This window comes from Miscanthus floridulus, chromosome 9, assembly GCF_019320115.1.
Source record: "Miscanthus floridulus cultivar M001 chromosome 9, ASM1932011v1, whole genome shotgun sequence".
Taxonomy (NCBI): Eukaryota; Viridiplantae; Streptophyta; class Magnoliopsida; order Poales; family Poaceae; genus Miscanthus; species Miscanthus floridulus.
Window position 1 is genome coordinate 34,956,801 of NC_089588.1, and position 26,472 is coordinate 34,983,272.

General features: G+C 42.8%; 1 non-coding gene across 1 annotated transcript; it reads left to right on the plus strand.

The window, feature by feature from the left end:
• Positions 1-1,552: 1,552 nt before the first annotated feature.
• On the plus strand, positions 1,553-1,691 carry LOC136484571 (small nucleolar RNA Z247). Its single transcript, XR_010766082.1, has one exon. It is a non-coding gene; the product is annotated as a small nucleolar RNA Z247 (small nucleolar RNA).
• The last annotated feature ends 24,781 nt before the right edge of the window (positions 1,692-26,472 follow it).

Sequence of the window (26,472 nt, forward strand, 5' to 3'; positions counted from 1 at the left end):
TAATTGAATCAAATTGCAAGTAGTAGATAGAGTTATATTAGCATTGTTTTGTCATGAAGAATATCGTTAGCATTGTTTTGGTTAGCATGCCGAACAGAAAAAAAAAACAGGCGAGGAGATCTGCCGTTGTGACGAGACAACAAATAAAATTAAGAAAAAAATATTCCTAGGCAAGGAGGAATGTGCTCAGCGGCAGTTCTCTGTATGTACAATCTATATATAAAATGTCAAATGGCGAAAAAGAATAATTGTGGCTCTAGGCACTGAGGTGTACTCCATCCGTTCCAAATTATAAGTCGCTTTGACTTATTTGTTACATCAATTTTGCTATGTATCTAGACATATTATTATATCTAGATACATAGCAAAACGGATGAACCAAAAAAGTCAAATGGACTTATAATTTGGAACAGATAGAGTATATAACAATAAATACAACAAAACCCAAAAAATGTCAAAAGTTGCAATAATTAATATACCAATGGACCGCTGTTGGATATAGAAATATAAGAACTTGTATTAAGAAAAATATTATATATGGAGAGTAGACTTAATATGAATAAATAATCAAAAGACGATACATATATATATGTCATGAGGAGAAGATGGTACGTTACTTACCACATGAACATCTGTTTTATAAAGCCTCTAGCCGTTGTTTTATGCGCTCGCATCAACAGTGTACTTGACAATACCACGTGCCATACTAAATTTTCCGGTCCCTCCGACAATACTCCATTCACCAGTTTTGGGAATAGTCCCTATCACATAAATTGTCGATGTTAGAATATGTAACAGGCATGGTTGTAATTGTGATCGTATACACCAAAGATAGAAAAGGCCAGGAGATATGGTAGTTAGCTATTGTAAAGGAAAGGAATAGTTTGTTGCTGTTTTTATCTCCTCAATTATCTCCTGGTCATTCATTGAGGTGTAACATCCCCTATGTAAGCCACGGCTGGGGCTTTTCCAGTCATTCAGTTAATCAACACGCAACACGCCCGTCCACGGTGTTTCCACCTTCCAAGCGCCTCTGAAACTCGCACATGGTATCAGAGCCTAGGGTTCCATGGCGACGAGTCCAAGCACCGCCACCAATCCCTTCTTTGGTTTTCAAGTGACCGAGAAGCTATCCAAGACCAATCATGCGCTTTGGAAAGCGCAGATCCTCGCCGCCATCCGCGGTGCTAGCTACGAGGGGCACATCAACGGCAAGACCGAGGCCCCTGATGCTGAGATCGTTGAGAAGAAGGCGGACGGCACGACCGTCGCCAATCCGAACCCTGCGTTTGAGACATGGTATGCTTAGGATCAACAGATCCTCGGGTTCATTCTCTCAAGTGCTGGGAAGGAAGTTCAGGCGCAGATCATCGCTGCCAAGACGGTGGCGCAAGCATGGTCAGCCGTGGAGAAAATGTTCTCCGCGCAGACTCGCGCCAAGACAATGAATGTAAGACTTGCCCTCGCCACTACGAAGAAAGGTACCATGTCGATTACAGATTATGTTGCCAAGATGAAAGGTTTTGCAGACGAAATGGCTGCTGTCGGCAAGGCCCTAGATGATGAAGAACTGGTGGCGCACATCTGCAATGGCCTTGATGCTTATTACAATCCAGTTGTGACCTCGGTCACAGCCAGATTGGATCCCATCTCGATCCCTGAGCTTTATGCACAATTGCTCAGTTTCGAGACCAGACTGGAGCTGCAAGATGGTGGCTCCTATGCCCACGCGGCGAACCGTGGGCGTGGCAATGGCAGCCGTGGCTCAGGGAATTCCCGTGGCCGTGGTCAGCGCGGGCGTGGCCAGGCGCGTGGCCGAGGAAACGGCCCACCAAAGCAACGCAATGGAGGGCGGCCACCACGATCTGATGCAGCGAGTGGGTCTGATGACCTGCTGCTCTGTTAGATCTGCTTCAAGACAGGCCATAGGGCGTCCCGTTGTTGGCATCGGTTCGATGAAAACTACGTCCCAGAAGAGCGCCATGTCAACGCCGCCATCGCCATGAACGCCTACAATGTCGACACCAACTGGTACACCGACACGGGGGCAACAGATCATATCACAAGTGAACTAAACAAGCTGACGATGAGGGAGAAGTATCATGGGAATGATCAGATCCGCACCGCCTCTGGTTCAGGTATGGAAATTAAACACGTTGGTCATATTACTGTTCCAACTCAATCCCGTAGCTTACATCTAAACAATGTCCTTCATGTTCCTAAAGCTGCTAAAAATCTAGTCTCCGTTCATCGTCTTACCAAAGATAACTCTACAATTATTGAGTTTCATCCTGATTTTTTTCTTATCAAGGATCAGGCTACGAGGAACACGATTCTTAAGGGGCCATGTCGTCGTGGACTGTATCCCCTTCCTGCCGATTCTTCAGTCAAGCAGGCGAATGCTGTTGACAAACCAACCGTGTCTAAATGGCACAATCGCCTAGGCCATCCCTCGCTCCCTATTGTTACCAAGGTCATAGACAGTAATAATCTCTCCTGTTCCTCCGTGTCCAATAAAAAATCAGTTTGTGATGCTTGCCAGCAAGCAAAGAGTCATCAGCTACCTTACAATAGATCTGTTAGCTCAACTAGTTTTCCTTTGGAACTTGTTCATTCAGATGTTTGGGGTCCTGCAGTTGAATCCGTTGGCAGAAAACGCTACTATGTTAGCTTTGTTGATGACTTCAGTCGTTTTACGTGGATTTATTTCCTTAAATATAAATCTGAAGTTTTCCAAAAGTTTCATGAATTCCAGAAAATGGTTGAGCTGCAAATTGATAGAAAAATTCTTGCTATGCAAACTGATTGGGGCGGGGAATATAAAAAATTAAACAGTTTCTTTTCCCAGGTCGGCATTATTCATCATGTATCATGTCCCCATGCTCATCAACAAAATGGGGTCATTGAACGTAAACATCGACACATAGTCGAGGTTGGGTTATCCCTTCTAGCTCATGCCTCAATGCCCTTGAAATTTTGGGATGAGGCTTTTATGGCGGCCACTTTTCTTATAAATCGTTTGCCTAGCAAAGTTATCGATAATCAAACGCCCTTTGAGCGTCTACTCCAACAAAAACCAGACTACCTCTCTCTTCGCACCTTTGGTTGTGCATGTTGGCCCAATCTCCGACCCTACAATCGCCACAAACTTGAACTTCGTTCTAAGCAGTGTGCCTTCCTTGGTTATAGCAATCTTCACAAGGGCTATAAGTGTCTTGATATTCAATCCGGACGAGTATATATTTCTCGAGATGTCATCTTCGATGAAGAAGTTTTCCCCTTCTCCACTCTTCACTCCAATGCAGGAGCCCGTCTCCGTGCTGAAATTGCACTTCTCCCATCTGGTCTTGTGCCTTCTCTTGAGACAGAACAGTTAAATGATCACGTGTTTGATTTCACTAACCAAACTACTAACAGTGAGCATGCAGCATGTGATAACAGGGGGAGCTCCTTGTCTCCCAGCACGGAACCTGAGGAGGATCCGGCGTCCCCTCCTGTTGGTACTACAGTCGCTAGTACCATTCCTGCCGCTGTCTCGGAGACAACCCCGGTGGACGCTACGCCGCACCAACCGAGCGGGGCCACGCATCCTGCTGTGCCGGCCCCGACGCTCCACCCTATTGCAGGCACGGGGGGAACAGAAGCTGCCACCGACAGCTCTGCTGCTGGCACCTCTGCGCCAGCACCTGGCGATGGATCTTCTGCGGCTGCCATAGAGACTCCACCTGGACCACGAACACGGCTCCGTGATGGTATTCGCAAACCAAAAGTCTATACAGATGGCACGGTCAGGTATGGATGTTTCACAGCATCTGGTGAACCGCAGTCCCTTGATGAAGCTTTGAACAGTAGAGATTGGAAACTAGCTATGGATGCAGAATATAATGCCTTGATTGATAATAAAACTTGGCACTTAGTTCCACCAAAGAGAGGTATCAATGTCATTGACTGTAAATGGGTATATAAAGTCAAACGGAAATCTGATGGGAGTTTGGATAGATACAAAGCCAGGCTAGTAGGAAAAGGATTTAGACAACGTTATGGTATTGATTATGAGGATACTTTCAGCCCAGTTGTGAAACCAGCTACCATCAGAACTATTTTTTCTGTTGCTGTCTCTAGAGGGTGGAGCCTACGACAATTAGATGTCCAAAATGCCTTTCTTCATGGGTATCTAGAAGAAGATGTGTATATGAAACAGCCACCTGGTTATGAAGACAAGTCAAAGAGTGAGTACATCTGCAAGCTTGACAAGGCCTTATATGGGCTTAAACAAGCACCAAGAGTGTGGCATTCACGGCTGAGTAGTAAGTTGTGTCAGTTGGGCTTTAAAGCATCAAAGGCTGATACATCTCTATTTTATTACAACAAAGGATCTGTCACTATATATGTTCTTATTTATGTTGATGACATAATTGTTGCTAGCTCCACTCAGGAAGCCACAGCATGCCTATTGCAGGATTTGAGGAAGGAATTTGCTCTCAAAGATCTGGGAGATCTACACTTCTTCCTTGGTATAGAGGTAAGGAAGATAAATAATGGCATTCTGTTAACACAAGGAAAATATGCTAGAGAACTGTTGCAGCGTGCAAACATGATGGAGTGCAAACCAGTTAGCTCACCATTGTCCACCTCGGAAAAATTGTCTGCTCATGAAGGTGATCCTCTTGGGCCCAAAGATGCTACTGCATACAGGAGCATTGTAGGAGGTCTGCAATATTTAACCTTGACTCGGCCAGATATTTCCTTTGCTGTAAATAAGGTTTGCCAATATTTGCTTGCACCTACTACTATTCACTGGGCTACAGTAAAGAGAATACTAAGGTATCTCAAACACACTATGGAGATTGGACTCAAAATTTGTAGGTCACCTTCTCTTCTTGTAAGTGCATTTTCAGATGCAGACTGGGCAGGAGATCAAGACGACAGGTGGTCAACTGGAGGTTTTGCCGTATTCTTGGGATCTAATCTTATTTCTTGGAGTGCTAGGAAGCAAACTACAGTGTCAAGATCAAGCACGGAAGCCGAATACAAAGCAGTTGCGAATGCCACTGCAGAGGTAATGTGGATACAAACCTTGCTATATGAGTTGGGTATTCAGGCACCAAGAAAAGCAAAATTGTGGTGTGACAATATTGGAGCTAAGTATCTTTCAGCAAATCCCGTTTTTCATGCTAGAACAAAACACATAGAGGTAGATTATCACTTTGTTCGTGAACGAGTAGCAGAAAGGCTACTTGATATTGAATATATTTCTACAAGAGATCAAATTGCAGATGGCTTTACCAAGCCACTGGCGGTGCGGAACTTGGAGATGTTCAAGAACAATCTCAACTTAGGAAGTTTCAATTGAGGGGGGGTGTTAGAATATGTAACAGGCATGGTTGTAATTGTGATCGTATACACCAAAGATAGAAAAGGCCAGGAGATATGGTAGTTAGCTATTGTAAAGGAAAGGAATAGTTTGTTGCTGTTTTTATCTCCTCAATTATCTCCTGGCCATTCATTGAGGTGTAACATCCCCTATGTAAGCCACGGCTGGGGCTTTTCCAGTCATTCAGTTAATCAACACGCAACACGCCCGTCCACGGTGTTTCCACCTTCCAAGCGCCTCTGAAACTCGCACAGTCGACCCGTTGTACTGACTGCATATATGGCTTCAAAACAAGTACCACGTATAATTAGTTAGTTTGAAGCTAAATATTTGGCAGTATACATCCTGTAAGAAGAAACGTGAAAAAAAAATCTCGTAGCTCAATGAAACGAAAAAATATATATATATATAGGAATTATTTTTCAACGTTTTTGTAGGTAATATCTTGTTATTTTTTGAGACTTAGCAGCTTAAAATATGGAAAATAGCTTTGTCAAATACAATATACTGTACAAAGTTTGCAACGCTCTAACGAAATACAACTATTTGTGCTGCCAGGTGTGTGTGTGTGTGTCTATATATATATATATATATATATATATATATATATATATATATATATATATATATATATATATAAACATGTGCGTGTATTTTCTGAGTCACATTCCGGCCTTTGCAGCTTTGCTTGTGGAGAAACATCATGCAGAAACTACGAACAGGTACATATATATAGTATATATGTGTGTGCCTTGTTTTTGCTTGAGATAGAAGATTCTTCTTACCTCTCGTCTTTGAACACTAAGTTCATGGCCGTGAACCAGCTGTGCTCAGTGTTAGGACTGACAACATATGGAAGCCCCGAGCACGCCCGACGACTTTTGCACTTGGATCTGCTGGTGGCCCGTCGAGTATAGGCCAGTCAGTAACAGCGGTCATACCGAAGCTATTACTAGATCCTTGTGCCACTGTTGCTTGGTTTGTGCCTGCTCCACTCCACACCTGATGGATGTATAGGGGGATATTCATGTCATCTTCAACTAGCGCGCAAATAAGGAGAGGAGCTATTGCGAAAAAGGCCAAGGCCGCGCAAAGGAGAGGAGCTCGTGCGAACATGGCCATGGCTAGCTAGTAGTACTAGTTTGGACAGCGAGGAAAGCAAACCAGTGTGTGTTCACTACTGGAAACCGGCAATTTGCCGAGTGCCTGCGGCACTCGGCAAAGCCCGAAATACACTCGGTAAAGGCTTTGCCGAGTGCCGTACCCGGCAAAGAGCAGTCGGCAAAGAACCCGTCGGCAAAGGTTTCTTTGCCAAGTGCCACATATCGGGCACTCGGTAAAGCCTTTGCCGAGTGACACGTCAGCACTCGGCAAAAAAAAACCGACGTCAAATCTGACGGCCTCTTTGTCGAGTGCCACCTCAGCGGCACTCGGTAAAGAATTTTCCTTTTTTTTGAAAATTCTTTGCCGAGTGCCATACTCTTGCACTCAGCAAAGAAATTTTTTCTTTTAAAAAAAAATCTTTGCCGAGTGCCATAGCTCTGGCACTCGGCAAACCTGGGACTCTGCTTCCCAGCTTTGCCGAGTGCCATGGTCACGGCACTCGGCAAAGCCCTCTTTGCCGAGTGTGGCACTCGGCAAAGAGGGGAAAAATGCTTTTTTTTTGTTTTTTGCTTTCCATCAGCGCAAACAAAGAAATCACATATATATCAACATACAGCACACGATATATCACATACACATCCATAACCCATCACATACACATCCATAACCCATCACATACACATCCACCATCCATAATACATCACATACAAATCCATTGTCCATAATCCATCATACATTCGCATCATCCATGACAATATCCATCAGAATATATATATGTCTCTAGTAGTAGTCCAACATAAGGCTAAGTCTAACACAAGTCCATGCAACATGAAAAGAAACAAATAAACAGTACCTACTACCAGCCTCCCCACCTGGAGTGTGAACTGCAACCTTGAGGAGGGCCAGTTGTCCACCCGGCCTGTGGAGAAGGGCCACCTTGAGGAGTCGGGTTCGAACCCGCCGACTGTTGCTGCACAAAGGAGAAGCGAATTCATGAGTATCTACAGGAGGGCCGCACAAGCTATAGGAATAAACAACCATATATACTCACCGGAGTCCCTACAGAAGGAGGAGCCACAACTGGAGCGAGCAGCGACTGGGGCACGACCACACCTAGCAAGGTCTGAAGGCTCGCCATGAAGCTGAACATATCCTGCAACATCTACGTCTTGGCCGCCCTCTGGGCTTGTACAGCCTCCATCTCCAGCCGATGGGCCTTCGCCTGGGCCGCCTACTGGGCCTCCAACCTCCGCAAGTCGGCCTGCAACATTCCACCCGCAATGTTTAAACAATGCAAACGCAAGGTAGATGTGTAAAAGCAATGAACGACGAATAAAATAGTACTAACCTGGAGTTCCGCCATCTGCTGCTGTGAGCTCTGCTGCCGAGAGCGTATGGGGAGGGAGGAGCTCGTGCTCCTTGCTCGAATCTCGGCAAGGTTGGGAACAGAGGCGGAGTCAGGCTAGCGGGGCAGTGGCGTGTCGGTGCAGTGGCGAGGCGATGCGGTGCAGGCAGACCAGCAGCGTCGACGAAGACGATCAGGGTCGCCGAGTCCCTCCCACGGGTCCTTCTCCTACATAAAAAGGCAATAGGTTAGAATCCATTGAAAATTTCGGCAGCACCTCCCCTGCACGGGGAGGTTTCCAAAACCTGCAAGAAACGTAGGCGCGATGGCCAACAACCACATATATACCAAACATAGGCACGAAGGCCAACAAACATATACATACCAAGACGAGCCATGTACTTTAGTTCTCTTTCCATGCAGATGAAAGTATCGAAGTAGTACAACAACAAGTACTACTACCAACACTAACACTACTACTACTAACACTACTACTATCACTACTTACTACTAACAATACTACTAACACTACTAACTACTAACTACTACTACTTACTAACTACTACTAACCTACTAAGTACTACTACTAACTACTACAGGTGTAGGGCATACCTTCGCAACGAGAATGGCAGCGACGAGGGTCGGCGACGACGGCGGGGACGACCGCAGCGGCGTGAGGGTCGACGGGCCTAGGCCGGCACCTTCCTTCTCCTCTCCTTCTCCTTCTCCTCCTCTCTTCTCCCCTTCTCCTCTCTTCTCCCCTACCTCCTCCTCCTCTCTTCTGCAGTGGCGCGGTGGCCAGGCCGGGGTGGCGCGGTGGCCGGGGCGGAGCGGGGTGGCACGGTGGCCGGGCCGGGGTGGCCGTGGTGGGGTGGCGCGCGGTGGCCGGGGCGGGGTGGCGCGGTGGCCGGCGGCGGCGGCTGAGGGAGAGAGGAATGAGAGCGAGACAGAGAGCGCGCCGGCCGGGCGCGGTTGAAGGAAACGGCGGCTTTGCCGAGTGCTAGATCAGCGGCACTCGGTAAAGTCAATTTTCTTCGCCGAGTGTCGTGATCTGGCACTCGGCGATGTTTTAATAAAATTTTAGCAGCTCTTTGCCGAGTGCCAGCTGGGCGGCACTCGGCAAAGAATTTACTTTGCCGAGTGCCAACCCTAGGCACTCGGCAAAATATTTTTTTTGTTTTTGTTTTTTGCCACTAATTTTTTTTGAAGCTTTAGTACACTACCACAAACAACATGTTTAAATTTGGGACATTTTCATTGCCTTTTGGCATATTTCTATAGTTTATTTTGTTTTGTTGAATTTTTCCAGAAAATGTAAGTTTGAACTGCAGGTGCATCGAATAATGGATTACATTCGTTCAAAAAATGTTATCCTTGTTTCTTAGTGTAAATTTAGGCTAAATCCAGGAACTGTCTCGAAATTTTGATCAACGTGCCCACGGGGCAACGCCGCCAACCTGCGTGGGAGTGGTTTTTTAATTGTATAAAATGCGAACGAATTTCGAAAATCATGATACTTGTCGAGTTGTCGTCGTATCGTATGCGTATGCCGTGGAAAAAAATTGAAAATATTTCGAGCACGTTGTCACGTACGATGCTAAACCACTCCCACGCAGGTTGGCGGCGTTGCCCGTGAGCACGTTGATCGAAATTTCGAGACAGTTCCTGGATTTAGACTAAATTTACACTAAGAAACAATGATAACATTTTTTGAACGAATGTAATCCATTATTCGATGCACCTGCAGTTCAAACTTACATTTTCTGGAAAAATTCAACAAAACAAAATAAACTATAGAAATATGCCAAAAGGCAATGAAAATGTTCCAAATTTAAACATGTTGTTTGTGGTAGTGTACTAAAGCTTCAAAAAAAATGGTGGCAAAAAACAAAAAAAAAATATTTTGCCGAGTGCCTAGGGTTGGCACTCGGCAAAGTAAATTCTTTGCCGAGTGCCAAATGGGGGGCACTCGGCAAAGAGGACGCCGCTGGATGCCGTTAAGCCCTACCAATCTTTGCCGAGTGTCTGCCTTTGCTGAGTCACATTCCGGCCTTTGCAGCTTTGCTTGTGGAGAAACATCATGCAGAAACTACGAACAGGTACATATATATAGTATATATGTGTGTGCCTTGTTTTTGCTTGAGATAGAAGATTCTTCTTACCTCTCGTCTTTGAACACTAAGTTCATGGCCGTGAACCAGCTGTGCTCAGTGTTAGGACTGACAACATATGGAAGCCAAACTTTCACATATCCCCAACTTCTTTTGCCGTGTATAGCTCAAAAATGGTGAACTTAATTTGTCTCGTACTAAAAAATCAAAGGTCACTAAGTATTAATGGAAAATGGTAGTGGGGGAGGATCCGAAGATTTAGCAAAAACTGATGAAGGACGTTGCACACATTAGATGGCATCCATGGCCATACTTGCTGCCCTGGCTCTCTCTCTCCTCTCTCTCTCTCTCTGAGCGCGTTTGAAAATTTGATGTCACAATATTCGTTCTGCATGATACTCAGATCCTCATCTTCTCCTCTTAAATTATCCACAATTCGAGAAGAAACATTGTATATGCAAATACAGATCGTTGACCAAAGATGAAGAGTAATTTTAAAAGAATTCTTAGACCATGTTTAATTGTTTATTTCTTACAAATAGGTGCTCAGTTGTTTATTGGACTTAGACATGTTAGTGTTTTTTTTCTCCCGTTGCAACGCACTCACTGGCATATTTATTAGTATTATGTAAACTAAATTAACCATGATGTCCATGAAAAATATAGTATTGGTATGGGGACAGTAAGAATCTTTTGACTTTATTTGTATTATTCATTTGCTTGCAATTGCTACGTGTGCGTAGTTAGAAATAATTATCCCACTGATACAATGGTATTTATGCATGGCAACGTTCCATGCCATCAAGTAGTAGCCAAACAGTCACACATCCCCAACTCCTTTTGCCGTGTATAGCTCTAAAACGGTGAACTTTGACTCATATTCAAAAATCAATGGTCGCTAAGTATTAATGGAATGGTAGTGGGGGAGGATCCGAAGATTTAGCAAAAACTGATGAAGGACGTTGCACACATTAGATGGCATCCAGGGCCATACTTGCTGCCCTGGCTCTCTCTCTCTCCTCTCTCTGTGTGCGCACACGTGCGCTTGTCAATCTCTGTCTCTCTCATATTATTAGCTGCAGTTTGAAAATTTGACGTCACAATATTCGTTCTGCATGATACTCAGATCCTCATCTTCTCCTGTTAAATTATCCACAATTCCAGAAGAAACATTCTATACGCAAATAGAGATCAATGACCAATGATAAAGAGTAATTTTAAAAGAAGTCTCAGACCATGTTTAATTGTTTATTCCTTACAAAAAGATGCTCAGTTGTTTATTCGACTTAGACATGTTAGTGTTTTTTTTCTCCCGTTGCAACGCACGGGCATATTTGCTAGTATTATGTAAACTAAATTAATCATGATGCCCATGAGAAATATAGTATTGGTATGGGGAGACTAAGAATCTTTTGACTTTCTTTGTATTATTCATTTGCTTGCAATTGCTACGTGTGCGTAGTTAGATATAATTATCCCACTGATGGCATTGTATTTATGCATGGCAACGTTCCATGTCATCAAGTAGTAGCCAACCAGTCACATATCCCCAACTCCTTTTTCCGTGTATAGCTCTAACACGGTGAACTTTGCCTCATATTCAAAAATCAAAGGTCACTAAGTATTAATGGAATGGTAGTGGTGGAGGATCCGAAGATTTAGCAAAAACTGATGAAGGATGTTGCACACATTAGATGACATCCATGGCCATACTTGCTGCCCTGGCTCTCTCTCTCTCTCTCTCTCTCTCTCCTCTCTCTGTGTGCGCGCACGTGCGCGTGTCAATCTCTGTCTCTCTCATATTATTGGCTGCAGTTTGAAAATTTGACGTCACAATATTCGTTCTGCATGATACTCAGATCCTCATCTTCTCCTCTTAAATTATCCACAATTCCAGAAGAAACATTGTATACGCAAATAGAGATCATTGACCAACGATGAAGAGTAATTTTAAAAGAAGTCTCAGACCATGTTTAATTGTTTATTCCTTACAAAAAGAAGCTCAGTTGTTTATTGGACTTAAACATGTTAGTGTTTTTTTCTCCCGTTGCAACGCACGGACATATTTGCTAGTATTATGTAAACTAAATTAACCATGATGCCCATGAGAAATATAGTATTGGTATGGAGAGAGTAAGAATCTTTTGACTTTCTTTGTATTATTCATTTGCTTGCAATTGCTAATATAATTATCCCACTGATGGCATAGTATTTATGCCTGGCAACGTTCCATGTCATCAAGTAGTAGCCAAACAGTCACATATCCCCCAACTCCTTTTGCCGTGCACACTAGTACAGAAACGAGTTGTACTCCCGGTTGGGAAACCCTTTCAGTCCCGGTTTCTCAACCGGGAGCACGAATGCGGGACTAAAGGGCCCCTCCTTTAGTCCCGGTTTCTCGCCTGGGACTAAAGGTCCACCTTTAGTCCCGTTTGGTATTACCAACCGGGACTAAAGCGGCCTCCCGGCCTAGCCACATGGGCCGGCCCTTTAGTCCCGGTTGGTATTACCGACCGGGACTAAAGGTTTTCTTTTTTTGTTTCTATTTTCAACTGATGATTCGTTTTGGTTTTCGAATAGGTTTTCGAATACGCATTCTACGCTGCTAATAATATACGTATTCTACACGCTTATAATATTCGAACATTTTATACAAACTAAAGTATGAAACTAATGTATATATTACATGCATATACATATATTGTACGTTATTTTATGTACATATAATATATATATATATATTACAAATAAAGCTTGCATTGTATATTCTATCATATCCTTGGGATAACAAATTCACTCCATCGGGTTTGGCTTCCATGTTTTGTTCACGGCATTGTAGAACTCGCCGGTGGGGTTTAAGACCTGGTCATTATGAAATCCTGCTATGGTCTCTTGAATTGCTTTCAGTTGGTCACGTCGTATGACTTTTTCCTTCAACCATAGTGTCTTCAATAAAAGTTAAAGGAAAAGTATTAATATATATATGTGTGTGTGTGTGTGTTGGTCACGTGATTACACTACTGGAATCTCGCATTTTTCTGTGTGTGCGAAAACACACAGAAAAATGCGAATACCGTCAGAAAAATATTTTTCTGACGGTGTACCCTCAGAAAAATACCCACAGAAATATAATGACATAAAAATTGAATTGTTCTGTGTGTTCGCCGTCAGAAACAATTTTTCTGTGGGTGTTACACGCACAGAAAAATTGCGTTAGCCCAGATTAAATTTAAATGTTGTGTGCGTTGATCCTCACAGAAAAAAAGAAAAGCCCGACAGGAAAATGATTTTTCTGTGGGTGTTACACGCACAGAAAAATTACGTTAGCCAGATTAAATTTAAATGTTGTGTCGGTCTCGGTTAACGCATAGAAAAATAACAGTAATACCGACAGAAAAACCCTTAACCATGCAGCAAATTGGATACAATAATTATATAGAAACAGAACAGTAGCAACAACATATTAAATATAGACTGTCCATACTGTAATTTCATCACAACATAATCAAATTAACAAACATTGATTCATTCATGTATTAGCAAGTCAGATGCCTTTACATAGATATAGCACATACACAGATAGTTCAATGCTCAACAAAAGGTATTGTATGTCTTTACAACAAGCCATTTGATGACGATATATGCAGTAGCTACACGCATAACCATTCATCTCCAATCACTCTCTGCATAGATTTGTCAATGTAGTCTCTATATAACCGGTGCAAACATTCCATAATTGTCCTTGTCTTCCGGATAATGCCTGCAAAATAGAAGGATTAGATGCTATGGCATAACATCATCTAACAGAAAATGATGCAAATCAAGCAATGAAATTCTCGAACTTCTAACATTTGGGGTGAACCATAAAAAATAACATGTATATATATGATACAAGGCAGCCATATTATCATCATCTGATAGAAAATGATGCAAATCAAGCAATGGAATTCTCGAACTTTCAACATCTAGGGTGAACCATAAAAAATGACATGTATATATGTGATACAAGGCAGCCATATTATTGTGCTACAATTGACTAGAAGATGAGTTTGTACTAGCAAACAGCTAGTATCCAATACACAAACACAGCTCCTTAATATGAATGCTTCAGTCATGCGAGAAAACTGAAGAATTAGAAAGGATATTCTCACCTAAGCAGATAGGGCACTGAACCTCCTTCCATATCTCTTCTAATTTCACTAGCATAAACCTGAGAGAGACAGAACAGTTCACTATAAGCTTCAGACCATGAAAAACATCAAATATTCCAAAGTCCAATAACTTAAATAATGAGCTTCAATCTATGTAGAACAGTGAGATGCAGGTAAATATAAACAAATGTAGCATATGTTTTTGTACTATACTTCCAGTAAGGCAGTGAGATGCACCAGTAAGGCAGTAAAGACTTGCTTGAGACTGAAGCCGAGCAGTAGAATATATATTTCACCTTATGAATTTCTAGAGCATGTGCATTGCTTGCACAATTAAAATGCATATGCAAACAGCAGCTACAATGAAAGGGCCAAGGCAAGAATGTGCACAGACTATGCATGGCTGTTCACTACTGGAAACTCGAATTGTTCTGTGGGTGACGAATTTTTCTGTGTGTTTTTCTTGGCACGCACAGAAAAATTATGATTTTTCTGTCGGTTTCAAAATATCCCGACAGAAAAATACGAAAACCCACAGAATAATTATATGATTTTTCTGTGCGTGAAAATACACACACGGAAAAAATCAGCACTCACAGAAAAATACAACTTATTCTGTCGGTTCTTTAAAAACGCACAGAAAAAATACATACACGCACAGAAAAAATATTATTATTCTGTGGGTTATTTTAAAACGCACAGAAAAAACATACACCGCACAGAAAAATCCAAACGACCACTGGTACCTCCTTTTCTTCCTACCCAGCGCCCCCTCCCCCTCTCCGCACCCGTCTTCCTCCGCACCCGAACCCCAGCGCCCCCTCCCCCTCCCTTCTTCTTCCTCCGCATCAGGACCCCAGCGCCCCCTCCCTCTCCCGGATCTGGTGGGCTCGCTCCCTCCCTCTCGCCCCAGCTCGCTCCCTCCTCTCCCTTCGCCCCAGCTCGCTCTCTCCCCGGATCCCGCCGGCGGCCGGCCCCTCCCCTCCCTCTCTTCCCCGGCGCCGCCCTCTCTTCCCCGGCGGCCGGCCCCTCCCTCTCCTTCCCCGTCGCCCCCTCTCTCTCCCCGGATCCGGCCGCCGCGCCGCCCCCTCTCTCTCCCCGGATCCGGCCGCCGCCCCGCCCCTCCCCTCCGGATCCGGCCCCGCCGCCTCCCTCCCTCCCGGATTTCCCCGGATCCGGCCACCGCGCCGCCCTTCCCCTCTGGATCCGGTCCCGCGCCTCCCTCCCTCCCTCCTCTGGATCCGGCGCCGCGGCATGGGTGGTGGTGGAGGTAGTGCGGGCTACCTGGGCGGCTCGAGGGGCGGTGACATACAGGAGAGTGTGGGATTCGGCAACCACGGCCGGATGCTGCTATAGAGCCTTCTCAGCGGTATTTTTTTCACAAGCAATGAGCTATGTTTATGTTGGTGTACATAAATATTTTTTAAGATTAATAAATGGAAACTGATTTGATGCTTTATTTACTTTTATGGTTACTTCCTTTTCAGAGAATTAGCTTTTGCGTTATTTGATTCCATTTCAAGGAGGCTCGGTTATGCTTCAAGAAGCAAGGTGACTGGACACTTTTGTAGCTTATAGTGTGCACAGTTTCTGTTTGCTGCTTTTCATAGTGTGGCAAATGAGCCAACTGAATCTGAGATAATTTCTTATAATTATTGTAAAAGAGAATGATTTGTTACTATATTTAAGGATTACCTTTTTTAGAATTGTTGAGGTGATTCCAGACCTGTGAATTCAGGCTTGCAATATCTTTACAGCTGTAGCTAATAAGATAACATTATTCTATCTGTTGACGTCGGCCAACACCAAAAATTATTTACTTAGAATGCATGATGTTTGTGCTACTACTAATTGTGTTCAACGCCTATGTATTGTCATTTCCCAGTTTCATTCTTGCTTATGATATATGATTATGTAAAGTTGTTTCAACTTTGGCTCCTTATTGTACTCATTCTTCTATTTATAGGTTGCGATCGTTGCTTTTTTGCTCTCTGTTTCATCATCTGCTCATGGGCCACAAATTCCATATTTTTCCAAGGAGAATGTTGCACTTTCAGTCAGAATGGTTGTCGATGGATTTGTGGACACAATGTATATCCTCATTCATTTGCCCTATGCGTTTGTGGACACAGAGTATTTAAGGTATTCTGTTTGTCTCATGATTGTCTTTTTTATGAATTCAAAATCTGCAAAGGATAATGGATTTGTCTAGCCCCCATGTTTTCTTTGAGGTCACTGTCTACTTGTCTAGTCCCTAGCTGCTGCGATGCCTTTATCTTTGTTGGTTTTAGATCCCAGCTTGCAAGAAGAAAAAAAACCGTGCTGTGCTTCACCCAAAAAATAGTGGCAGCGTGTGGACCTGTGGCAACCTTGCTGCTGTTCCTGGGCGTAGTGGCCCCAAAAACCGTGCTGTTCCTGGGCAGTAGCCACAAAGCACAGAAACGCATGGTATGTATGTGACATGTGTGCTGAAAATTTCTTCTTGTTGCTGCTGGGTCTGATTAACTTGTTACATGCATAACAAAATGGACATTTCTTCTTGTTGCTGCTGGGTAATGTAGATGTAATTCTGGAAGCAAGTTCCTCCAAATGAACCATATCGTGTCATACTTGGTGATGTCAGGGATAAATTGTACAACACACGTGAACGTTCTCGTCACCTATTGTCATCTGGAATTTCTGAGATTCCAGAGGAGGAAACTTTTACTAATGTTGAACAGGTTTGCTCTTTTTTCTGTGATATACATATTAGTGACTGCAGCCATCATACTTATAGTAATCTAATTACCACCTTCTATGTTGCAGTTTCATGCCGCGCTCCTCTCCCCTTCCCTAACTATGCCTTGTGACTTTTTTTGTTTTGTACTACTCTTGAGTGGCTGTGATGAATCAAGTTTCCATTAGAGAACTTCTGCACTTTAGCACCTTATGAGCTGGTACTTGGGATATTTTGTTCTGTTTGCTGCTTAACTAGGATGGCTTGTACCAGTACAAGCAACCAGTTCTGTGGCCAGTTCAATTCCCATTAGAGAGAGAATTAAATTAAGTTCCAGGTGAAATTAAGTTGCAGTTGTCATGCTGATAATGGGTAAATCTGAGCCATTTCTCGAGTTCTTTTGCTCTTGTTCTTGTGCTTTTGACATACTGCTCTCTAATGGATCTGGAATGACCAATAGTTTCTTTTCTATTAGCTCAGTTCAATAGAGCTCTGTGATTTTTGCATTGCTATTTGTAGAAGAACATGACTTTTTTGCATGCAAATCATATATTTGTTGCCTTGAATTGTGAAACTTAGGTAATACTTTCAAATGTGAAATTTCTGGAGATGGTCACTGTCTTGTGGTATTTCTTCTGTGAAATTTTGGTAATTATATACTTTTAAATGTGAAATTTTGGTAATCAGCACTTGTAGATTTGTAAGTTCTTCCTGTCTCTTGCAGCTGTACTGCTTTGTGAAGGCTAGAAGTAATTTTAAATGTGAAATTTGTTTGCTTGACTGGATCCTGCATTAGACTTGGCATTTGGTCTTCCAATTCCATCTCCAGCATTCCAAGCATTCTAAGAATTGTCCGGCACCTTAGCGTGCACCTCCCATGAATTATCTTGATCTGCTGGCTTTGCAGCAGCTCCAACTCCACTACCCCAGCCTCCCCAATCACCAGAATCATTCGCAGCACTAGCATTTTGTTCCCAACTTGAGTTCATTGTTGTGCCATTTTCCCATGAGCTGCCTTTCTGAATATTTTGCTCTCCAGCTTAAGTATTATACAACACCTTTCTAGTTTCTTTAGTTCTTTACTCTGATTTGGCAAATAGATCCATGTCAACTCAGCGTGATAACAGGAGCAAAACATGTTTATTTCAGCCAGCCTACAGGAACCATGCCAGTTGATTTTCCTATTATACTACTTTTCCTATTTTTCTTTCTTTTTTCCTTGATTTGAATCTGGGGAAATCACATCAGCAGCCCTTCTAAGAATCTGGGGAAATCACATCAGCAGCCTCCTATTGATTTGAATGTATGTTATGTTAGCAATATTTTTCTTTCTTTTTTCCTTGATCTTTTCTTACTAGTAGGCTAGTAGTGTAAAGCATTTTGACATGAAGGACATCTTGTAACCTTGTATGTGCATCAGGTAAACCTTATCGATGGCTTAAAACATTATGCCGACGTATTCTAAACGCACAATTAAAGCCAACATATGTATCCTCTCAGTCATTTAGTTCTTTGTATCTGTATTTTGTACTGAATTTATGTGTTATCCATTTACATGCCCATCCACTTGCAATGTGTGGTACAAAAAAGTAAAGTTAGTGTTTGTTTCTTACCTGTTGCGTATTTAACCAGTTGAGTATTAACAAAATGTTATCTGAACGCTTAGTTATCTGTAGGGGCTTTGGCTAAACAAATTTTATACTTTCCAATGACAAGTTACAACTGTGGGATATGTAGGATGGTTTTTTTTCTACTGAAGTCTGGAGGAACTTAGCAAATACTACCTCCTGTATCGCAGTGACATTTTGGTTTTGCCCTAAGTATCTGTGTTCTATGCTTTCTCAAAGTGTCTTATGCACACTTTCATTATCTTCCAAATGTTCCATCTCAGTTACATATGACTCATGCTTTTCGAAATTGTCTTTCCTATTTCTATAACAGGAGTCAAAGTCAGAAATTCTTCGCAGCCAGTTGCAAGTAAGAACTATTCTTTATGCCCTATTGCATGATGGCATTTCATCTGTTATTGTTCCTTGCAATCATGTCCGTCCACAGTTATGAAAGTGGGTACTATTAGAGGATATGTGTAGAACTTCAAGTAGAGAGACCTAATCCGTTCATTCCCAACTAAATTCTTGTTTTCATAAATGGCACCTGCACTAGTAAGCCATGAGCATGTGTGTTGTCTGAGCCATCTAGCACCTTTATGGCACAAGTATGCCTCTTACCAGTTCTGATTCCTACCTGGCCAAACCCATGTTCACTTAAAACTAATTATTAATTCCATTGCTCACTTGAACTATTTATTTATTGATTACAACTTAAGTCTGTTATGTTGAGAAAACCCACCTAGAGTTCTTTCTTAGCACCTTGAGATTAAGCCTGTTATATTGAAAAAGCCCAGCTAGACTGCTTCCATAGCAACTTGAGATGTTTGATCACCTTTCAGAGTGGTCTTCACATCCTTCTAGTCTGGCCTTTGCATTTCTCTGTTTTGTGCCTTGGGTGATGCCGACATGCATGTCTTGATTCCAGTCGCTGCTTCTCAATTAGCTCCTTTCTTTTTTCTAAAATTTATTTATGGTGTAATAATCTTTTAGCTGTCTTATGACATTATTGGTAATCCCTTATCTGATTGCCATAACAGGTTGCTCGAGCAGAGGCTGAACATGCCATTCAACTTAGGCAACGATTTGATGGTGCCGTTGTCGCAAATGGCACAGGATCTAGTTCTAGTCTGCTAATGATTACCCCAACAGAACAAACAGCTGCTATGATATAGGGTTCTAGAGTATTCATGTTGAACATGTAGATGACCAGATATCATATTTGTATATATGATATATGTGCTGATAGATCAGACTAATTCTATTTTTGACATAAGTATTGACTCCATTCATGATGAACTACTGATTTGTGTATTATTTGAATGAAACCTTGTTGGTCATGCATAGAAATTACTGTAAGGAAAATATATATTTTAATATGTTGTTGCTACTGTTTTAAGTTTTTTTTGTGTGTTTAACTCTTTTTTTCTGTGAGGCTGGCTACACAGAAATATTTTTTTTAATCTGGGCGAAATGAATTTTTCTGTGAGTTAACCTAGACCGACAGGAAAAAACATGTGTTTTTCCTGTGCGTTTATTTCTTTTTTCTGTGTGGATTAACACACAGAAAAATTAGTTTTAATCTGGGCGAACACAATTTTTCTGTGCGTGCGAGACCCACAGAAAAATTGTTTCTGACGGTGAACCCACAGAAAAATTGGATTTTTCTGTCATTATATTTCTGTGGGTATTTTTCTGAGGGTACACCGTCAGAAAAATATTTTTCTAACGGTATTCGAATTTTTCCGTGGGTTTTCGCACCGTCAGAAAAAATCGAGATTCCAGTAGTGGTTGTTGGCATGGTGAAGCAGTTCATGCCTGTTATTTTTCCAGCTACAATGAAAGCTCAGTGTTAATCTCATCAGCAGGATTGAACTTTTTGACAACACATAATGTCATAAAAGTCGGAGTACAAAATCAAACTTCACTTACCAGGTGGACCTTGTTGTCCACAAGCAAACAATATTTTCACTGCCGGTATGTATATTCAAGAAACATGAAGCTGGAATCAAATCAATTACGAGATTAAACTTGTGGTCTCTAAACAGTGGGCTCAGCTACAGTCCAAATTAAATTTGAAATCCTGCCTTAAGGAGTTGGTCCAACTCAAGACTAATACAAATTTTAACAAATTATTAGTATAAGTTTTCTTGAGACCATTCCCAGTGCTGGGAACATTAATGAAAAGTTATCTAGCACAAAGTTAGGACGAAATGGTACTTTTCCCTACAGATTTCAGGAAACAAAAATGCGCACACGCATGCAGATGTATCAGTGAATTGGTAGTTGGGTTAATGAGATTTTTCATGTAACTCTAGTGATTAAAGCTATGGATCAGAGCTTATTGATGAGAAACCATGAGAGTTACAACTAGCCTTACCAAGCAAATAACATCATACTCCATATAATTTGACATAAAACGAATGAGGCATATAAATAGAGGACTCTTGAAAGACAAGCTTTACCTCTACATAATGAATGCCCAGGAAATAGTATCTGTAAACTGCTCCAATCAAAATGTACCCTCCAAGAAGGCATAGAATTCTGCAGAAAATGGGAACTGCTAAAAGAAAAAAGTGTGAAACTGTGCGATGATGAGAACTCACAAACAAGACTATAGTTTTGTATTAAAAAGAAAATGGGCACCCAAATTCAAGGTAAAATAGACATAAACTAGGGAGGTTAGGGGTGTATATCCGCACCTTCCAGTAGCTGAGCTAGATTCAATTTCTTCCTACTACAGAATGCAGATTAATTTCCTAATATAGCAGGTTCTAGGTTCACATAATTATATGCAGCTCAAAAGAACATACGTCATGAACGAAGTGCTTAACCATCCCCAGCCACTTCCAGAAGCAGAAACAGACCTTGCACAACCAGAAGGGTGTTTAAGTGTTGTAGCCTGTGAGGTACAATTGTGTTAATGTCTTAAGGAAACAAAACTACTGTAGAAAACTCACTTGTGCACCGTATAGGTGGCGACAGTCAAATTGTCACACAAGAAAGAGGAGCCAAACCTAATCCAATCTGAACAAACATTCAAGTCCTAACTACATATATTTCATCTGGAGCAAAAGAACCAGAGCAAAAGAACTCGAGAAATGGCTCAGATTTACCCATTATCAGCATGATAACTGCAACTTAATTTCACCTGGAACTTAATTTAATTCTCTCTCTAATGGGAATTAAATTGGCCACAGAACTGGTTGCTTGTACTGGTACAAGCCATCCTAGTTAAGCAGCAAACAGAACAAAATATCCCAAGTACCAGCTCATAAGGTGCTAAAGTGCAGAAGTTTTCTAATGGAAACTTGATTCATCACAGCCACTCAAGAGTAGTACAAAACAAAAAAAGTCACAAGGCATAGTTAGGGAAGGGGAGAGCGGCGCGGCACGAGACTGGGGTTTCATATCATCTCAGCTCCATAAATATCACATATCAAAATGATTGATTAGGTTGATATATACTAGTAACTTCCACGGGCGTCACCAATCTAACCAACCAAAGGTGCTAGATTTTTTTATCATAAGAATAACAAGATCCTGCAGCTACATCTATAGGACAACTACTACTAACGCAATGGAGCAAGGCAAGCATTACCATAGAGGCATATGCTGACATAATAGTTCTGATAGGCAAAGCAACAATTGGAAAAAGAAAGACATGCTACATATGTATCCACAAACTGTGAACCCCAACCACTGCAGATGAAGTTTGATTTTGTCTATAAAAAGAGCAAAGCATATCAATCCACACAGATGATGACAGATTAACTTGTAGTGAGAAAACATTTGCAAATTTTGTTCAGTTAATTTACCATCAAGGATATGTTATACTGAAAGTCCAAGTACCGGATAACAATTTGAGCATGTTTTTTTCTCAACTTGATTGAACAAAAACAACCAAATATCATACTACTAAAACACTAGGAACCATTAGGAAATTCTCAAGCAGCACGGAAGCAAAGCAGCAAAGCACGAATTAAATTACTCGCTAATTATACAACTAACAGAAGCTCTAATAAAAAAATAAAAAAAGGCACGCCGACACCACAACCGCACCACCAGCACCGCCGCCGCTCTTGGCCAGGTGGCTGCAGCTCGTCCCTGGCCCGCGCAGCCATCCCCACCGCCGCCTGGGGTGCACCGCCGCGGGGCCCCCTCCCTGGATCTCGCCGTTGAGGGAGGGAGGGAGGGAGGGGGCGGCACCGGCCGTCGGATCTAGCCGGTGGGGAGCGGGAGGGGAGGGGCCGCGCCGGGGAAGAAGGTAGGAGAGGGGGCGGCACCGGCCGCGCCGGATCTGGCCGGTGGGGAGCGGGAGGGGAGGGGTCGCGCCGGGGAATAGGAAGCAGGAGGGGAGGGGCCGCACCGGGGAAGAAGGTAGGGGAGGGGGGAGAGGGAGGGGGCGGCACCGGCCGTGCCGGATCTTGCCGGTGGGGAGCGGGAGGGGAGGGGCCGTGCCGGGGAAGAAGGTAGGGGAGGGGGGGGAGAGGGAGGGGCGGCACCGGCCACCGGATCTCGCCGGTGCGGAGCGGGAGGGGAGGGGCCACGCCGGGGAACACCGGCCGCGCCGGATCTCGGGAAGAAGGTAGGGAAGGGGGGAGAGGGAGGGGGCGGCACCGGCCGCGCCGAGGAAGAAGGGGAGGGAGGGGAGGGGTGGGATCCGGCGGAGGATGGGCGGGTGCGGGTGTGGGAGGAGCGGAGGGGAGTGTGGGGGGCTGGGGAGGGGAGGGGAGGGTGTGGCGGGGAAGAAGAAGGGGAGGGAGGGGAGCGTGTGTGCGTGAGGAGCCGAGCGGGTGAGTCCGCGGCGGGTTAGGGTTAGGAAATCTTGGTTTTTTTTTCCGTGCGTGTGTATGTTTTTTCTATGTGTTTTAAAATACGGACAGGATAATAACATTTTTTCTGTGCGTGCATATCATTTTTTCTGTGCGTTTTTAAAGAACCGACAGAATAAGTTTCATTTTTCTGTGAGTGTTGATTTTTCCGTGTGTGTATTGTCACGCACAGAAAAATCATACAATTATTCTGTAGGTTTTCGTATTTTTCTGTGGGGATATTTTGAAACCCATAGAAAAATCGTAATTTTTCTGTGCGTACAGAAACAAATGCATAGAAAAATTTATCACCCACAGAACAATTCGAGTTTCCAGTAGTGTTACTTATATATATGAGCAATAAAAGAAATTGTGAATATATTTATATAACGTACTTTGAGGATCTCTTCAGAAGTTCTTTTTGCGTACGCCATGATGAACTCGTAAATATAGTATCCGCAGTAGTTGGTCCCCTGTTCTCGCCTCAGAACCCACTTTTACGAGAAAAAAGATCCGGTGAATTGAAAGCATGCACGATGTTAATTGAATTATATATATATAAATGTAGCTAGTACTTACTTTATGTGCGATTACATCCAGGGGCGCTTTGAAATGTTTCATGTGGTGTTCCTCAATAAAACTTTTCTAAACACTGCGCCCAATAAAATAAAAACTTAATTTGGCCTGTAATAATTGTTGCAGTTAAGAGATCGGGGTATATATAGTTGCTAGAGAGACTAAATTACCCTTGGATAATTTCTATCATGTCTTGGTATTCTGTTTGCTCTTTTCTTAACGAGTCTAAGATGCTCAACCGACTATTGGCCATATCGATGACCACCAATATCCAGTGATTGCTGCATATGTTTTTATACACAAATATGATCGATATTAACTAGAGTCAACATATATATATATATATATATATATATGGGAGATAGCTTAGCTAGTAAGCAAATAATTGAACAAATGTCCATATGATCGACATTAATTATTTAACACTCACTTGAAGTTGTAGGGGAAGAGTATGTCCTTGTTTTGTTGGTTCACTAAGAACCTCATGAGATTTTTCTCGAGTTCAGCTTTCCATTGAGGCAGGGGATCAGGGTGTTTGAATACGACATTTGGATCAACGAAACCAACATCATTATCCTTTCTCTTTCTAAGTTTTATCATCTCATATCTACATATATAAAAATATAGTGTGAGGATATATAATTTATATATATACATGTAGCTTTATATACATACACTTTAATAGTAGAAAATAAGCACACCTATAGACAATAGCAGCTAATGAGACTTTTGTCGAGAGAGTCCAGGTGGCATAGTTGGTGTAATTCTAAAAACTCGACATATATAACATCATCGCCACGGAAATAATGTTGGTTTCTAACTCTAACAGAAACAAAGGCCTCTCCCAGTTCACACACCGTCATATACCACTTGTTTAGCAGGTACATTTGCGTGCCTAGTTCACCTAAGGCCTCAGGGTTATATAGACTCTTTCCATGTTCAAATTTCATCCAAGGATCCACTTTCGGAGCAGATGGTCCTTCAACGAGCACTTGGGCAAGGTCCAAACCAATATCCTCATAAAACCGAACTAGGTCCTCATAATCGACATCCAGTAAGTCTAAGTTTGAACCATATTCATTACGAATGACAAGAGGGGGGACTGATTATTGCGATTGTTGTCCGAGTTGTGCAACACCTTTCCCTGCTCTAGTCTTTTTCTGCACCGCCTCAAATGACATGGTGAGAGAGCGGTCGTAGTCCGATTTTGACATTGTCCTTTGAGATTCCTGCTTTTTCTGGTCCACCTTCTTTCTTAGAAGATCTAGAGGTAGGTAGAAGTATGGTTTTTCTGGGTTCTCCCTCGCTTCTCGTTGCTTTCTTACTTTTTCGAAGAAACTGTTCATATCTTTTTGTACTGCAGCATTTAATTCCTTTTCACTTTTCTCATAAGATAGTTTTTGGGGAATAACTGGATTAGAGGAGGCTTTCTTCTTTGCCAGCTGGTGGGCCAATGGCTTCGTTTGCGGGGCGGACCTCTTAGGAGCTGGCTGCTTCTTGGTCATCAAGGGAGGCGGGGAAGCCGTTGGAGACCTCCTTGGAGGCGTTGGAGACCTCCTTGGAAGTGACGGCGGTGGAGACCTCCTTGGAGGCATTAAAGACCTCCTTGGAGGTGGCAGCGGTGGCGGCGTTGCATAATCATTGCCCAGAGCACTATGATGATCTGGAGATTGAATAATTGGACTTAGGTTGACGGAGGCCCTGCTGTATGAGTACAAAAAAAGAATAATTAGGTATAAGAAATTGTTATTATTAATCATGCATGTCAATAGAAAATTAGTGAAAAAATTGTTTCGTTCACTTTTGTCCGCACCTATTGTCTGGCAGTTGAGGAAGCGTCGGTGGACTAGAGACCCCGGGAATAATGATGTAGCGCTTGCGCCATAGTATGAATGTCTTCTCTGCTTCTCCTAGAGTCTTCTCCCCATCACCTCCTGGAATGTCAAGAGCCAGATCACTAAAACCTTTGTTAACTCTATCCACTGAGACGCTAACATATCCAGGTGGTATTATTGCCCCATGGATTCTTGGTGTCTTGGTAGGATCTGGAGGAAAAAAACACCGAGACCCACCATGATTATGGCATTCCCTTTTGGAATATGTAGCTCACATGATGTAAACGGTGCAGTGATGTCATCCACGGGGAAACGTAGCATTGCGTCATCTTGATTTGGCAACTCCGTGGAAGCACAGCTACTTTTCAATTGTTCAGGGGGGGCTAATATTAATGTTCATTCCTGGATCTGATGCCTGCCTTTGGGCACTCATTGCTATTTGCACTTGCTTTATGATTTCATCCTGCATTCTAGCTTGCATGTCTTTTTCGCGCTCCAGTGCTTGAAGCAACGCCTCCCGTGACTCACGAACATATTCCTTCAACCTACTGATCCACGCTGCTTCCTGATCCTTCCTTCTCTGCTGGCTTCTGTAGGTATCTCTATCGTTAGGGAAACCATGCTCCCAAGAAATGTTCCATCCTAAACCTCTCGTTCGGCCATTGTGTTCAGCAGTCCTGATGGCATACGTCAGTTCATCCTTCTCTCTATTGGGCCTGAATGCACCAATAGCTTTAGCTTGTAGAGCATAAGAAAATCTTTGTGTTGCTCTTTCGAGTTTTGGGGCATGAACTAGCTTCCCGGTCTCTAGGTCTAGTCTTTCCCCATGAGCAAAAAAC